The sequence below is a fragment of the Melitaea cinxia genome, chromosome 18, assembly GCF_905220565.1.
Source record: "Melitaea cinxia chromosome 18, ilMelCinx1.1, whole genome shotgun sequence".
Taxonomy (NCBI): domain Eukaryota; kingdom Metazoa; phylum Arthropoda; class Insecta; order Lepidoptera; family Nymphalidae; genus Melitaea; species Melitaea cinxia.
In genome coordinates this window covers 15,499,864-15,515,925 of record NC_059411.1, presented here as the reverse complement: position 1 = coordinate 15,515,925, position 16,062 = coordinate 15,499,864, and the positions used below count along the sequence as shown (strand labels likewise).

The following is a 16,062-nucleotide window of genomic DNA, read 5'->3' as shown; positions in this document are numbered from 1 at the left end:
AAATGAAATTGGAATGAAATTTGGATGTTTTTTATTTTCAATAGAGAAGATGGCTGGCAATTACCACCTGCTTGGGACCCCATTATTAATATAATTAAATCAAAAACCAAGCATAATTCACCACAGATTAAAGACTCAATTAGCACATTCTGCGTAGATAGGACTATATAAGATATTGATGTATGTCGGGTAGTTTCGAATAACTTTGTAACGTTGGGACGTCTGACACCTCAGTCCTCCCGTGACCATGGTTGCTGTAAAGTATCCGAAACGTCGGGAATCAAAAGTTAACAATAAACCGCGATAAAATCCGAAAAAAGTTGTTTCAAGGCAACTTTGGTTTTAAAGGGGAGAAAGTTCTTCCAACGTTTTAGCGAACCTATTGTTGCAAAGACCTTTCGACTCACCTCGGCAACTTGAGGCGCCCAGGTAAGAGTGTTGTCAATTAATAACCCCAGATCTTTAACAACAGGAAGAGGTGAAAGAGCGACGGAATCGAATAGGATGGTAGGTAAGTCGAGTGAATTAATTTTGGATAGCTGATATGAGTTGCCAATAATAGTCACTTGAGATTTATTTGGGCTACTATTTTACTGTTATTTATTTAAAAAAACGAGGTAAACATCACCACATTCGTAGATACTTTGTAAAAATTTAATAGCTTAATTTATTTATTAAGCGCACTATAATAAAAGTGAAACACTCATAAATTAGTCCTGATTTAGCGGATTGGATTTAATTAAAACATAACCGTAATTAGAGTTTCACTTTACCACATATTGTATCCGCAAAACATTCAATCAGTGAACAATAGTTGTGGGATAATGTGAGCATTTGAAATAATCGTGGACTTTTGTTGGATGGAAAAAGGAAATAATCGCCGACCATTTATTTCCTTTATCTGACCTTTCATGATTGAGTGTATGCCTTTTGGTATTCAGCACGCATTCTTCTAATATGACGCCCTTAGGAACCGTCATTATCTGCGTATGTATTTAGCCATTGTTATCTCTACTCACACTACGTTGGAGACTTTGTTTGTATGTATTGTTATCTAGAAGTACTTTTACGGATTTGGAAAATTATTTTGCTCTGAATATCAACTAATTTATTTATTGAACATTGTTATAGCTTATAACTTGTTCCTCTAATATTTTCGAGTTTAGACGTAGTCGCCTCACTTCTTCACAAGAATCAATGAGGTTTCTGGCCAGCAGTGAAAACGTTTCAAGTGTTTAAAGTGCAGTTAATTAAACATAGCTGTTAAATGATCTTTCAGTTAGTTTTGGTTGATATCAAGAGGCTTGTCTAATCGGTAAATATTCATTACAATGTTAAATTACTTTTAATTAGATCATAACGCTCATATCTGACGACCGATCGGGTGTAGCGCTGCGTGTGCCGTGTAGACAATCGGTAAGTCTGTCCTTGTCAACCACCGTGCCTCAAAGAGAACGCTAAGAAGTCTTGGCTGTTATACAGGGAGAGCGATCGTTACACACAGTAGGGATTATATCCATTAAAATGCAAGGGAGTAGCGTGGTGAATCAAGCTTTGACCCTTCTCCTACATGGAGAAAGAGGACCATGCCTAGCCCTGGGATGTAACAGGCTGACTCAAATATAAATTAGATTATGAGTAATATGTGTACCTAGGTTTATTATGAAATTTAGTGATATTCTTTTGATACTTCAATAATTAACACATTAAGACATTGTGAGCCTCTCTGTTGAGCAAACTATTGAATTAGCCTGCGTAGAGCTTGAGCACTTCATTGTTGTATGCGTATACAGACCTCCTAGTGGGTTATATGAGTACTTTGAGAAAGTATTGGAAGAAGTTTTGTTAAAATCAAATAATTCTAATAAGGCTATTGTTGTATGTGGGGATTTTAATATTGATTTATTAGATAATTCTAATATAAGTCTGAGATTTAAGTCTATGCTTCTATCATATAACCTACATAACTTATTTACTGAACCCACTAGAATCACTGCTACTAGTGCTACATGTATTGACAACATATTTACAAACTGTAAACCTTATTCTAAAGCTATTATTAATAAGTTAAGCTCAGACCATTGTGGCCAGTTAGCTTCCTTTTCTTATTCTTTAAATGTCAACAAAAATATTTTAAAAAAGACCTTTGTACCTATAAGTGCTACACGTGTGGAGAAGTTTAGAGGTAGTATTGTGGCAAAACTTCCTTATTTATCATACATTAATGACCCTAACTACTTATATAACTCTTTATTTAAATTAGTAAAAACTGAATTTTCTACAATATTCACTTCAAAAACAGTCAATTCAGGGGGTCTCTTGACATTTGGTGAATGGGCAACTACTGGCATATACAAGAGCAGGCAAAGGCTTTATGAATTGTACAGTGAAAAAGCCTATAATCATAGTGTATCGTTTGCTTCTTTTGTAAGTGCCTACTCAAAAATGTTTAGAAGAGTATGTTCCATGGCAAAATCCTTGTATATTAAAGACAAAATAAGAAATGCGCATAATAAAATTAAAATGACATGGAACATAATTGCTTGTGAAAGTGGAAGAGTCACAGATCGCAGCTTCGATTTTAAGTTAAATGTCAATGATAAATTTGTTACCTCAGACCGAGAAGTTGCATCTGAGTTTGAAAAATTTTTCACTGACATTCCGCTTTCTACAACGCAATCACTTAATTCGTCTCCAGGCATTGCCGAATTTTTGCTAAAGAAAAACGTTAAAGAATGTAATGTAATATTTACATTTAAACCTGTAAACCCCAAAGATATAATAATAGCCTTCAGAAGCCTGGACGTCAAGAAAACAGCTGATCTATGGGGTTTATCTGTAAAAGTCGTTAGTTCGATAATTGATGTTGTCGCACCTCATCTAGCTACTATATTTAATGGCTGTATAGAACATGGTGTGTTTCCTGATCTAATGAAACACAGTAAAGTAATTCCTATTTTTAAATCAGGCAGTACCCTAGATCCTAATAATTTCAGACCAATTTCAGTACTCCCAACATTTAGTAAAATTTTTGAAAAAATCATCCTCGGGCAAATGTTATCGCATTTTAATGCACACAATCTACTACATAAGAAACAGTTTGGTTTTACAAAAGGTCGCTCCACAACAGATGCTAGTGTTGAGCTAATTAAAAATATTTTTGAGGCATGGGAGAGGTCGCAGGATGCTCTTGGGATATTCTGTGACTTATCCAAGGCCTTTGATTGTGTGCACCATGAGACGTTGATCAGGAAACTGCATCATTATGGGATTAGAGATAAGGCACTCGACCTCCTGAATTCCTATTTGAATAATAGAATACAGAGGGTTGATATAAATGGTAAGAGATCTCCTGGGGCTCCTCTGGATATGGGGGTTCCACAGGGCTCTATCCTTGGCCCATTTCTCTTCCTTATTTACATAAATGATTTGCCATTTTTTGTACAGGACAAGCATGAGATAGTATTGTTCGCTGATGACACTTCACTTATTTTTAAGGTGAAACGTAATTTACTTATATACGACGATGTAAACGATGCTCTCTCAAAGGTTGTCTACTGGTTTGATTCAAATAATTTATTATTAAATAAAAAAAAAACAAAATTAATAAAATTCACGACACCTAATGTTAAACTTGTTGATAATGGTGTAGAATTGGGAGGAGAGATGTTAAAACCGGTGGAGTCCACTAAATTCCTAGGCATCACTATAGATTCGAAATTGCGGTGGGATCTTCATATTGAGGGGATAGCGAATAGGCTCAGCTCTGCAGCGTTCGCGGTTAAAAAAATTAGACTTATTACTGACGTAGATACAGCTCGCGTAGTATATTTTAGTTATTTCCATAGCATTATGTCATATGGAATCTTATTATGGGGAAATGCAGCTACTGTCAATACTATTTTTGTCCTGCAGAAAAGAGCTATTCGTGCAATTTATAGTTTAGGCCCTAGAGTATCATTAAGAGATAAGTTTAAAGAAATAAAAATATTGACTGTTGCTTCTCAATATGTGTACGAAAATGTTATGTATGTTCATAAAAATATACACGAATTTCCCAGGAATTGCGACATGCATAGCATTAATACTAGGAACAAACATAAACTTGCAGTGCCTGTAACTCGCTTACGCCGAGTCAGTAATTCCTTTTATGGACAATGTATACGCTTATACAACAGGCTCCCAGAAAACGTTCAAAAAGCTTCTATTGCTAAATTTAAAAAAATTGTGAAAAAACGATTGTGTAGTAAAGGATATTATTCGATTAATGATTTTCTAGAAGACAGTACGCCTTGGGAATGATGTGATCGCTTCCAGGCTATTTCAACTTATAAAATTATTGTTCAATTCGATTTGCTTTGGGAAAAAAAAAAAAACATTACTGTAAAAAAAAAAAATATGATATTAGTCCCGCTGAGTTTCTTCCGCCAGTTCTTCTCAGGTCAGAGGCTTCTTCTTTCCGAACTGGTAGTAGACTCATGACGTTCAGTAAGAAATTGTAATAATTTTATGCTGAATAAAATATTTTGAATTTTGAATTTTGAATTTTGAATTAGACATTACGATTAAAGTTTTATATGACATATTGTATTTATCTTTAAATATTAAATTTATTACAAATTAACTAATTTCAGAGACTCACGGCTCACAGAACCGTCTATGCAGAGGTGTTGTACTAGAAATTTCGAAGATAAGCTTTGATATTAAGCCCTGATATTCCATCTAGTAATTGACTACGACGAATTTTTTATCTTATTGCTATTGCGATAGAGTTATAAATGCAATTACAAAATATTGTATTAGGATGTTTTGAATGTTAAATGGTAAAGCAGACGCCGTGAAATGCATCGCTTTGCACAAAGGCAAATCTTGTCAAGTCGGTCCTTTACGAAGTTAAAGTTGATAGAGTTAAATAATTTCAATGTTAATTACAAATACTGAGAAGTGTCAAATTATATATACATGTATAATAAACGCACTAACTAAATTCGTTTATTCAAATGCACAAATTTTAGCAACTAGATAATTAGTTTTCAGTTAGGGGTCATCCAATTATCGCGTGATGTTTTTAGCAACTTTTTAATCCCCTACAAAATTTTTTGCTCCTTGGTGATACATATACGAGGTTATAAACTCTTTTATGGGGATAACGCAAATATCACATGTATTTTTTATGCAAAGAATATGGAATTTTTCAGAATTCTGTCTTTAAATATAAAAAAATCAATAAGATCAAATTTTGGAATATTAGGTATTGTGATACAATTTCCAGATACGTGATAAATGGACGACTCCTTAATAGCTCTGTTGACAAATGATATAATTGTGATAAGCTTTGTATTATATAACTAGGTCGTCAAACAAGCGTACGGCTCACCTAGTGGTAAGCGTTTACCGTAGGTTATAGACGCCTGCAACACCAGAGGCATCGCAAGCGCGTTGCCGACCCTGTCCCCAATCTCCCCCACGAGCTCACCACGTTTTTAATAATGTAGGGAAAGCTGTAATCATAAAAGCAGGTTAAACTGCTGTCTAGTACTCGGTAAAAAAAAAAAAAAAACACTTGAGACTATTCTTATCAGGCTATGGTTTTACTATTTGTTTTTTTTTTTGTATGTTTTTTAATATCATATCAAAAATCGACCGTTCCAGCGGGGATCGAACCTGCATCTCCGACTTACCGTGTCGGTGGAGTTTTTGTATGTTTTTCGTACACATAGTTGTCTATTCCTGAGGTAAGCAAGGTAACATCCAAGTGATCATCAGTCGTCATCAGTTCAGCCTATTGCTGTCCACTGGTCATAGACAAATGCCTCCCCAAGTTCGCGCCAGATATCCCGGTTTTCCGCAATCCTCATCCAGCCTACAACGGCGATCTTACGTAGGTCGTCGGTCCAACGGGCCGAAGGACGTCCCACGCTGCGTTTGCCAAGACGACACAGATGACCAGCCCACTGCCACTTCAACTTGCTAATTCTGTGGGCTGTGTCGGTTACTTTTGTTCTCTCGCGGATAGTCTCATTTCTAATCCTATCTTTGAGAGAAACCCCAAGCATAGCCCATTCTATTGCACGTTGAACGACTTTAAACTTGTGGACCAGTCCCTTCGTCAGTGTCCACTTTTCGGCTCCGTATGTTAACACAGGTAGGACGCATTGCTCGAAGACTTTTGTCTTCAAGCATTGCGGAATCTTCGAAGTGAAGACTCGACGAAGTGATACATCTACATATTGTGTTGCAGGCGTTTATAGGCTAACGGTAACCAAAATACGTTAAAATTCAATACACATAAGTATGACTCAGTAAACTATATTTAAATTGTCGATTTATCACAGTTTAAAGTAATTAAAATTGAGAAGGAATGGCGAACACAATCTCAGTACTAGGAATTTTGAGCATTTTGTATTAGGAAGTCTAAAACCGTATGTAACATTTGCGCCAACATATATATTAGCTAACATTACTAACCTTGTTTTGCTCGTCATGTTATATATTGTGATAATGACTGATCTCGCGTAACCTTGTTGTTGTTTCTTTAACTGATATTGTACTGTTTATTGTATGTGTTCGACTTGTTCGTTATGTAACCATAAAGGTCGCAATCGGAGAGTTTAAAAAAAATGGGAAAAGAATAAATATTTAAATTTCTTAAAAAAGTTTAAATACGGAGTTAATTAATTAAAAATTCAGCTACTAACTAATTTTGTAAATATAATTTTAAATTTAGAACTGTAATGATTCTATAATAACTTCAGTTCATAAATAAAATAATACTATAATAAAAAAATTATCAATGACTACATCAAAACAATATTTAGCGCTGTAATTTACTCGATACAAAAATGTATTGATAAGAAAAAAATCTTTATTGTTATCGAAAAGGTTAACAATTTTGCTTAAGGTTAAGTTTTTTAACTGTCTGTTTTAAAATATAAGTATTGTAATGAAATTGACAGCGTTACTAACGTTTTAACTCGCAATGGGTCGGTTAACTAAAGAGCAAATAGAATTTTACAAAGAAAACGGATATATTCTTTTAAAGAATTTAATAAAAGAAGACGAGTTGAAGACAGTGTCTCAGGAATACGATGACTTGTTCAGGAGAAAGAATCAGTCGAAAATGGAAAGTTCTTGGGTCGGTAGTGATGAAAATTTTAGACAGAGTGACAGTCCTTATACGGTGAGTAGTTTTTTATTGTTCTTTTATATAATAAGCTTCAAATTGATTAAGATATGTATGTCTGATAGAATGAAATTTATAACAGAATCTTAGTTTTTTACTGTTGATTGTATTATCATATATTGTAATGATTATGTTTGCTTTTAAAAAGATAGGTGAATAAGAGAAGTGAATAAATACGCACTATTTATGAATACGCACTATTTATTAGAGGTTACTAAAAAGTACTCATCGGATCTCAATCAAATTAAAATAGAAATATGTGACAGGCTATCAATTAATAATTGTGCATGCTCGCAAACCAAAAAAACTGACTTCAATTACATCGGCATGTAATACAACGTAAGTAGACGAAAAAAATTAACAAATGCACTAGTCGTCACTATGATTTTCAAGGTTTCCCCTCGATTTCTCTCGGATTCCATCACCAGGTCCTGGTTTCCTTTTCACGGTACCACACTTGGGATATCTCTTTTCCAACAAAAAAAGGTTAGTCAAAATCGGTTCATAAACGACGAAGTTATTCCCGAAGATATATAAGGTCGAATTGAGTAACTTTCTCCTTTTTTGAAGTCGGTTAAAAAGAGAATTATCGATATCGATCGACGCAATAAAAAGTTATGAGGTCAATACAACGACGGTCGATGAAAAACAGTCAAGCAAATACGCGTTATTAGAGATAATTCAATAAGCACTAGTCAAACCGGGATTAAATTTAGATGGGACCACTCCACAAGCACTAAATTTCGGTTAAAAAAAAGAATTATCGAAATCGGTCCACAATGTAACGCGCATGAAAAAAAAAAATAGCAATATAAAAAATAAAATGTATTTAAGCTATAGTAAAGCTAATTATAAGTAGAGTTTCAATTAGATATCACGTGACACAATGAAGAGGGAAAACATTCAGTTTTGAAATCTCATGTCTCGGCCGATAGCTTGTTTGATTCTCACATGAGTTAACAGCCAAGGAGATATGAAGACCAAGGAACAATGGGTCGTCGTTATCTGCCTTTCATATCGCTGATCCAACTCACAATGCTATGTGTATAAGCGAATATACATTTCCGCTAGGTAAAAATAAAATATACCCAGGCCCAGGAAGTATTCAAAGTAGTAAAATGGTTATGCGTTAGTCACTACTGGGAATTCTTATCCGTAAAAACTGTAAAATATGAATAAAGCAATACTTGTTTCTTTTGCCAAATTATGTTCTCGGAATGTATTAAGCACAATATTACGGATCAGCTTGTTAAATGTATTCGATTGGTTCGTTAAAGGTAAAAGGAATTCACAACTTGCAAATGCACCACGCTGTCTTCGGCAAATTATTGTACAATGACAGTTTGTAAGACGCATTGGAGGATGTAATGGGTACTAAGAACATCGCACTGCATCACACTAAGGCGCACTACAAGCCACCGGAGAGGGGCGCCGCATATCCAATGCATCAGGTACAGAATAATTAATTACTTTTATAAAAAAATCTAAGAATTATATAACGTAAAAAAATATCCAAGGTAATTTAAAGACTGTCCGATAAATTTTTCGAAATTTTTAGTTGTATAATTTAAAATAAGTTTAGGAGATTATAGTTATAGATACTAAATACATTTGTATTCAGGATTAATCAGAAGTTTTTATACGTATTTTTACATTTAATCTTATATATAAAATTCCTGTGTCACAATGTTAGTTACAATACTCCTCCGAAACAGCTGGGCCGATTTTTATGAAATTTTGTGTGCATGTCGGGTAGGTCTGAGAATCAGCCAACATCTATTTTCATACCCCTAAGTTATAAGAGGGGCGGGATTAAGGGGGTTAATAACATATATGGCAAAACATCGTTTACGGGGTCAGATAGTAATAATAGAAACTAAAAATTTATTTAATGTTTTTTTTTTCTACAGGATTACCCTTACTTTCCATACGAAAATGACTCTATGGTGGCAGCATTCATTCATTTAGATGATTCAAATCCAGAAAACGGAGGACTGTGCGTGTACCCTGGGTCGCACAAGTTAGGTCCACTTGAAGACTTTGGACCTAAGGAGGGAAGTAGTTTCCACTATGTTGATCAGGTTTGTTTAATTTTGGACTTAATTTATTTTTCCATGGTTGTTAGTAGTTTTAAAATAAAGATTTGTTTAATATATAACACCATGTATCTAATTTTATACGAGTGTGTAAATTATGAGGTAAATCTAGAAAATGTTTATCACTTTATTCTTAAATATCAAATGTTAAAGACTTCCGAGAAAAGAAAACTAAAGTTAAATGGCTGTTACACTTTCAGAAAAAGTTTCCAATAGAAAATGCGACACCCGTCATAGCGGAAGCTGGCGATGTAGTCATCTTCTCGTATTTCCTCGTTCACGGCAGCACGCCCAATCGCTCAAATCGTCCCAGGCGAATGTTCCTCGTCCAATTGTCAGATGCTCACGATAAGCCTAAAGGCGAGCAAAGTGGAAGGCCAGGAAGAGGCTGGATGCTACGTGGAGTGAACCTGGACCGAGACGCTACGATTGCTTATAGATCTCGAGACTAACAAATTTCCAAACAACTCATTTTAATGTTATGTTTGTTCTTATAAGAAATCAAAAGCCACTGTGTACATATATCCATTTATGATACTAAGTCCTTTTTATATTTACTAAATATATTTAATACAAAGACCAGCATTTTTATATTCTCCTTAATTTTTAGCTCTTCGAAATTATGAAAAACACCAAAATCAATTTCAGGTCAATGATATGATCTATCAAACTTATTCTTCACATTTTTATGTAGTTTAGGTATTTCGATCAAATGTTATTTCAAGAAATATAATTATAATCAAAATAACTTGATAGGCTCTGATAATAATAGTAGTACAATATTAAAGTCTATGATAAATAATTATCTTAATAATATAGAAAATCATCAACTCATTGCTAATAAGGTTAATAGGTTGGTAGAAACTTTACTTGGAAGACGTTTAGTGTAAAATATAAACACAGTCAGTGAAAAACATAATTCATTTATAATTAGAAAACGCAATGGTTAGGTTAACGAAAGAGCAGATACAGTTTTATAAAGATAATGGGTACATTCATTTGAAGAAAATAATTATAGGAGAAGAGTTTAGGAGGGTGTCGCAGGAGTATGACAATTTGTTCAGGAGGAAGAATCAGGCGAAGACGGAGAGTGCGTGAGTCGGCAGTGATGAGACATTTAGAGAGAGTGATAGCCCTTATACGGTAAGATAACACCAGCTTTTGATTTTAAAACTTACCTTTTTAAATAATCTGATAAGAAGATTACAGCAAGTAAAATCACATAATTATGTCCCACAATGTTACTCAGGGGTGGCCCACAGTTGAAATTAAAGTTTTTGAATACAATATACTATTAAACACGTTTATTTTAATTAAATATTTGCACGTAAAACGCGAACAGGGTAATATCAATTTGTTTATTGTACACGTGACCAGTAATTGATAAAATATTTCAATGTCTAACTTTAAATGTTCGTTATTATGATCAAAATAATAGAACCTAAAATGCTTAAACAAATTATTTATTGGTTTTGTAGGTAAAGGGAATTCATAACTTACAAATGCATCATGCTGTCTTTGGAAATCTATTGTATAATGATGACCTTTTAGATGCATTAGAAGATGTAATGGGCACAAAGAACATTATGCTACATCACACTAAGGCACATTACAAACCGCCAGAAAAAGGAGCTTCTTATCCAATGCACCAGGCAAGAAACTAATAATTCACGTAGGGAAAAATATATGCTATCAAATATCTATATTATCTGTACAAAGATTAAAAAAATATTTAACCAATAGAATGCTACATTATCGCTAAGTGGTGTAGGCTATATATTATCTAAAGGAAACGGAACAGTCAAACGTGTGATTCAATGGGTTAAAGCTAGTATGTGATAGTTTTCTATGTTGTGGCCAAGTTAGAAGCTAATTTTTTTATTTTAGGATTATCCTTATTTTCCATATGAAAAAGATTCAATGGTAGCCGCGTTTATTCACCTGGATAATTCTAATCCAGAAAACGGTGGGTTATTTGTTTATCCCGGATCACATAAGTTGGGTCCACTTGAAGACTTTGGACCTAAGGAAGGGAGTAGCTTCCATTACGTAGATCAGGTTTGTTATATATAATCGCTTGATTCAGCAGTGGGTTATTACAATATCTCACTGCTGGGCATATTCCTCTTTCTCCATGTAGGAGAAGGAGCAAAGCTTAATCTATCACGCAGCTCTAATGCGGGTTGGCGGATATATACGCTACTATGAGTAACGATCGTTATTAGGTGTACATGACAACAACAGGGACGTGCTCTTCGAGGTACGGTGGTGAGACTCACAAGGACTGCAAAAACACCCGGACCACGGCAAACATCTGCATGGCCAATACAAATGTTTTGTTATATGCAGGGATCGAACCCGCAAACGCCAACGCAACAGCCACAAAACAGTGCTGTGACCATTGCGCTAACGCGTCGTTGTGTTATACTATATATATATACTACTTGGTTTATTTTAATTTAACAAATTCTAGTTACATATATAGGGCATAGTTGTGCTAAATTCATACAGGTATAACGAACGAATTCTGAGAAATATTTTATATATTCTTAGAAAAAGTTTCCAATTGAAAATGCAACTCCTGTGATTGCGGAAGCCGGAGATGTCGTCATCTTCTCGTACCTTCTGGTTCACGGTAGTACTCCCAATAACTCCAATCGTCCAAGGCGTATGTTCCTTATACAGCTTGCAGATGCTCATGACAAGCCCAAAGGTGGTGAACCTGGACAACCAGGCAGAGGTTGGATGTTACGTGGAGTCAATTTGGAGAGAGACGCTACTGTTGCTAATAGGGCTCAAGATTAAGGACTGGTTACTATTTGCTAATTATTTTTTTCAGAATTATATTGTAATATTGCTATTATAATTTTGGATTAAGACCATATTATTTACAAAAAGGTGTCTAATATTAATACCTATTGAAAGATGTTGCAAGCGTTTTACTTTACTCTTATTTTTTAAATGATTCTGTTTGCAGTTTTATATTTATCGAAAACGTTTCACAAGTATTACGGTAAGTACTTTATAGAAGCGCTTATATAATTTATATTGAAAATTTAACTTTTTAAATAAACCTATGGATAAATAAAAATACAGGTATCGATTCAGAAATCTGATGAATATAATCTGATAATAATCTGATGAAATCTTAAATAAATTGACCTACAGATATAAATATATTAGGATTTCCCACGATTTCCTAAGATCCTATCATTATATACCTATTTTGTGAGTCTACAGTGATAATGTGCTAGTTAGGAGACCAACTCTAATGTAAGCCATTTCAAAATACGAGATATCAATTGACAAATATATCGGCTAACATCCAAAAAAAGACACACGGAAGGTAATCCTCATTGTTATTGTCAGACCTTGTAATTTATGGGAATTTTATCTGGTAGACGTATCAACGTAGAAAACATTATCTAACAAAGACAAGACATTCTTGAGAAAAACGCATCTTAACTGATTAATGTACTTTAGCTTTATAATATTAAAACGGCGGAGGACAGATTCAAAATATACCAGTACGAAAAAAAATAAGTAGAAAAACTAAATACACAGACAATATAAGACACATAATTATTAACGAAAAAAATGGCTTAACAAGCTTTCTGGGACGGAAATGATTGCAGAGGAGGCGCTCCATTTGCCCGGGATTCTAATCCCGGATTATAAACGACTCCGGGATTGAGTGGAAGTAATGAGCGTCGCAAAGAGTATCTGTATAGACAATTTACTTTCTGTATAAAATATATGAAGGATAAGCTGTTCGCGATGTTCTTGTAATTGTTTATTTTGTTGTCACTTTGTGGTTTTAATTTTATTTTTTAAATTATGGTCTCAATCACTTTATGTTTTCCTAGCGTTCCGTACAAATCATCAAAAAGTGTTCTAGTCATTACTGTTTAAATTTTCATGCTTCTTATTTTTAAAGTATGAGTTTAATTTTGGCTTGTCCAGAGAAACTTTTGAAAGTTTTCGTGGCAGGGTTATGATAAGTGTTAAGTATGTGTTTTTTGTATTTTTTAGCAAATAATAATGATAACAAATTACTTTCTAGCGTTTGCTATAGAATTATAGATTATATATATCGTCTATATTTCATCAATATATAACATAATTATCTTAACTTGGTCTAGAAGGTATAGTTGCCACGACATATTTTTGTCTGGTGCGGTATGGTTAACTTTTTTGCCTTTGACATCAACCGTTAACTCAAATACGTTTATTGTTAATTATTGTTAATTATCTATAGCATATTAAAAAAAGATTAATTCTTCACACTCAACGGTCCCCCACTAGGAATTACTTCTGTGCCGGGGGTCCGGAAACAAACAATACACAAGTACAACGATTTGCCGTGTGCGGGAAACGAACCCTCGACGACCAGGAAAAGAGGCAGTGACGGGTTCAATAACGGCTGCGCTAACGCGTTGTTAATCTTTTTGTGCCTGTGGGCAAGCGTCTGTGCAGTATCTTCGTCCTTAATGGTTTCTTTCAAGACACAACTCATCGAATTGTCTCTTTAAAATATATGTATATTCAAACCGACATAAGCACAATTATTAAAATGAGTCTATTATTAAGTGTTCTATCTAAATAAAAATGAATGTTGCTAAGCGTATAACTCGAGGATGGCTCGATCGATTCGGCTAATTTGTTTTTTTGTATGTTCCTTAAGGCCCACGGAAGGTTTTAATACTAGAAAAAAATTACAAAAAAAATACTATTAACTTTTGACAGAACGAAGTCTGCTCGGTAGTTTAAAATATTTTCAATTTTATATTAACTGTTTGATTGTTGCATAGTGGGTTTTGTATTGGTCATAATATAAATTTATAAAAATGACTTCACTTTAGCCTATTGCAGCCCACTGCTGGACATAGACAACAAGTTCGCGCCAAAAATGGCGTGCACTCATGCGTGTTGCCCATAGTTACCACGCAGGGCAGGTGGGTTGGTGACTGTAGCGCTGGCTTTGTCGCACCGAAGACGCGAAAAAAGATTTAATACATACTAATTATGTAACATTACTTACCATATTGGTGACGAAATGAAATATTTGGTTAAGACAGTTTTACTTCTTTTCTTAATCTATGTCAGTCTCACGGTGAAAAAAAAACATGGGACGGATTTTTAATACGATTATCAGAAACAATTAATGGTGCTCTGGCTTCTCTTAACGATGCCGTTATCTCTTTAGATACGCTGTTACTTGTAATTAATATGTATTTAATTATTTCATTTTAACAAATTTTAAATATGAAATTTTTCGAATTTCAATTTGATTTTTTTTAATATTTGTTATGTGCTTTGAGGCTGTTGCAATTTAAGGTTGACAGAACGCATCATGCAGATATTTATTTTGTTGTCTGACTTTATTAATTTGTGATTCTATGCTATGTCATCAAAAAAATCCCTAAAATTAGTCTTAACCAAAATTATCTGCAAATTGTTAGGATTTCTTTTAAAGATACAAAAAACATATATCAGTAGGATCTCCTGGGACACCTTAAAGTGTTGCAAGGCGACCCAGTAAATAGAGGTGGTAGAATTTCATGCTTAAGTCCCCATTGCCAAAATATCCAGTAGGCTTGTTTAAAAAAAATCATCACGCTCAACAATAAAAGAAATTATTTTAAAGGCAATTTAAATGTCTCCTGGGATATTTTGAGCAACAGACATCAATACATCTGGGTATAGCGTGGTAAAACAAATTCCTATCTATCTTGTAGATGTATTAGTAAATATATGATAAGTAGTAAATAAAATAACAATTAACCAATTGGGTACGTCTAAATTCATAAATAAAAAGCAGAACAATCGAAGTTTAAAAATAAAACAATGCCATTTTAAAATGAGCGTTCAAACCGGAATATATCGTGAGAGCAATTCTTGGCTATATGGAAACGGTCATGAATATTGCGCACACCGCATTACCAGTGACAAATGTGACCCCATAACATGAATTTATGTGAAGTCGTCGATACACACTATACATTTGTAGATTGTTTATCATTCGAACCGTCTGGGTTTATTTTCGATAGTATTTGTGTCTGGAAATTTGAAGGGTCACGTATATTTGTTCAAAATGTATAGACATTTATATTTATCTTATGAAATAAAGCGTTGAAATATCAATCAATTTTACCGTCGATTTGTTTTGTCTAGATATACGAAAGTTCACATAAATTCTGGTACAAAATACACGTAAGTTAGTGTTATGGAGATGAAAGTTCATGTTTAAACTTCGTGCTCATATTTCTTTTTTTACTTTGTTTTTGGGCGGGATCTTGGTCTTTTTGGATTGTTCTTACCATTCTAAATTTCTACACCTGAGTATCGTTGCTCTGAATTATTAAATTAAGGAGCAGTGGATTAAGCTCCAAAACTTCGTATCTACAGAGTAGGAGGTATTGACCTAACTGTTGTATTTACAGAATGTTTCAGTTCAATCAATGAAGTTTATTTCTATAGAAATACTAGCTGACCCGGCAAACGTTGTCTTGCCGCTAAACGCTATTAAGAAATAGTGGTTGGTGGTAAAAGGGTGAAAATTTAGAGTTGTATGTATTTTTTAACGTCAAATCACAATAAAATAAAAAATAAATAATTTATCAAAAAATTAAAAAAAAAATTAGGGGTGGACTTAGACCCTTAACATTTAGGGGGATGAAAAATAGATTTTGTTCGATTCTCAGACCTACCCAATATGGACACATAATTTCATGAGAATCGGTCAAGCCGTTTCGGAGGAGTTTAACTACAAACACCGCGACA

General features: G+C 34.0%; 2 pseudogenes; both read left to right on the top strand.

Moving 5' to 3' along the window:
- The first annotated feature begins 6,875 nt into the window (after positions 1–6,875).
- Positions 6,876–9,858, top strand: LOC123662106 (annotated as a pseudogene).
- A 307-nt stretch (positions 9,859–10,165) lies between these two features.
- LOC123662105 lies at positions 10,166–12,208 on the top strand (annotated as a pseudogene).
- The last annotated feature ends 3,854 nt before the right edge of the window (positions 12,209–16,062 follow it).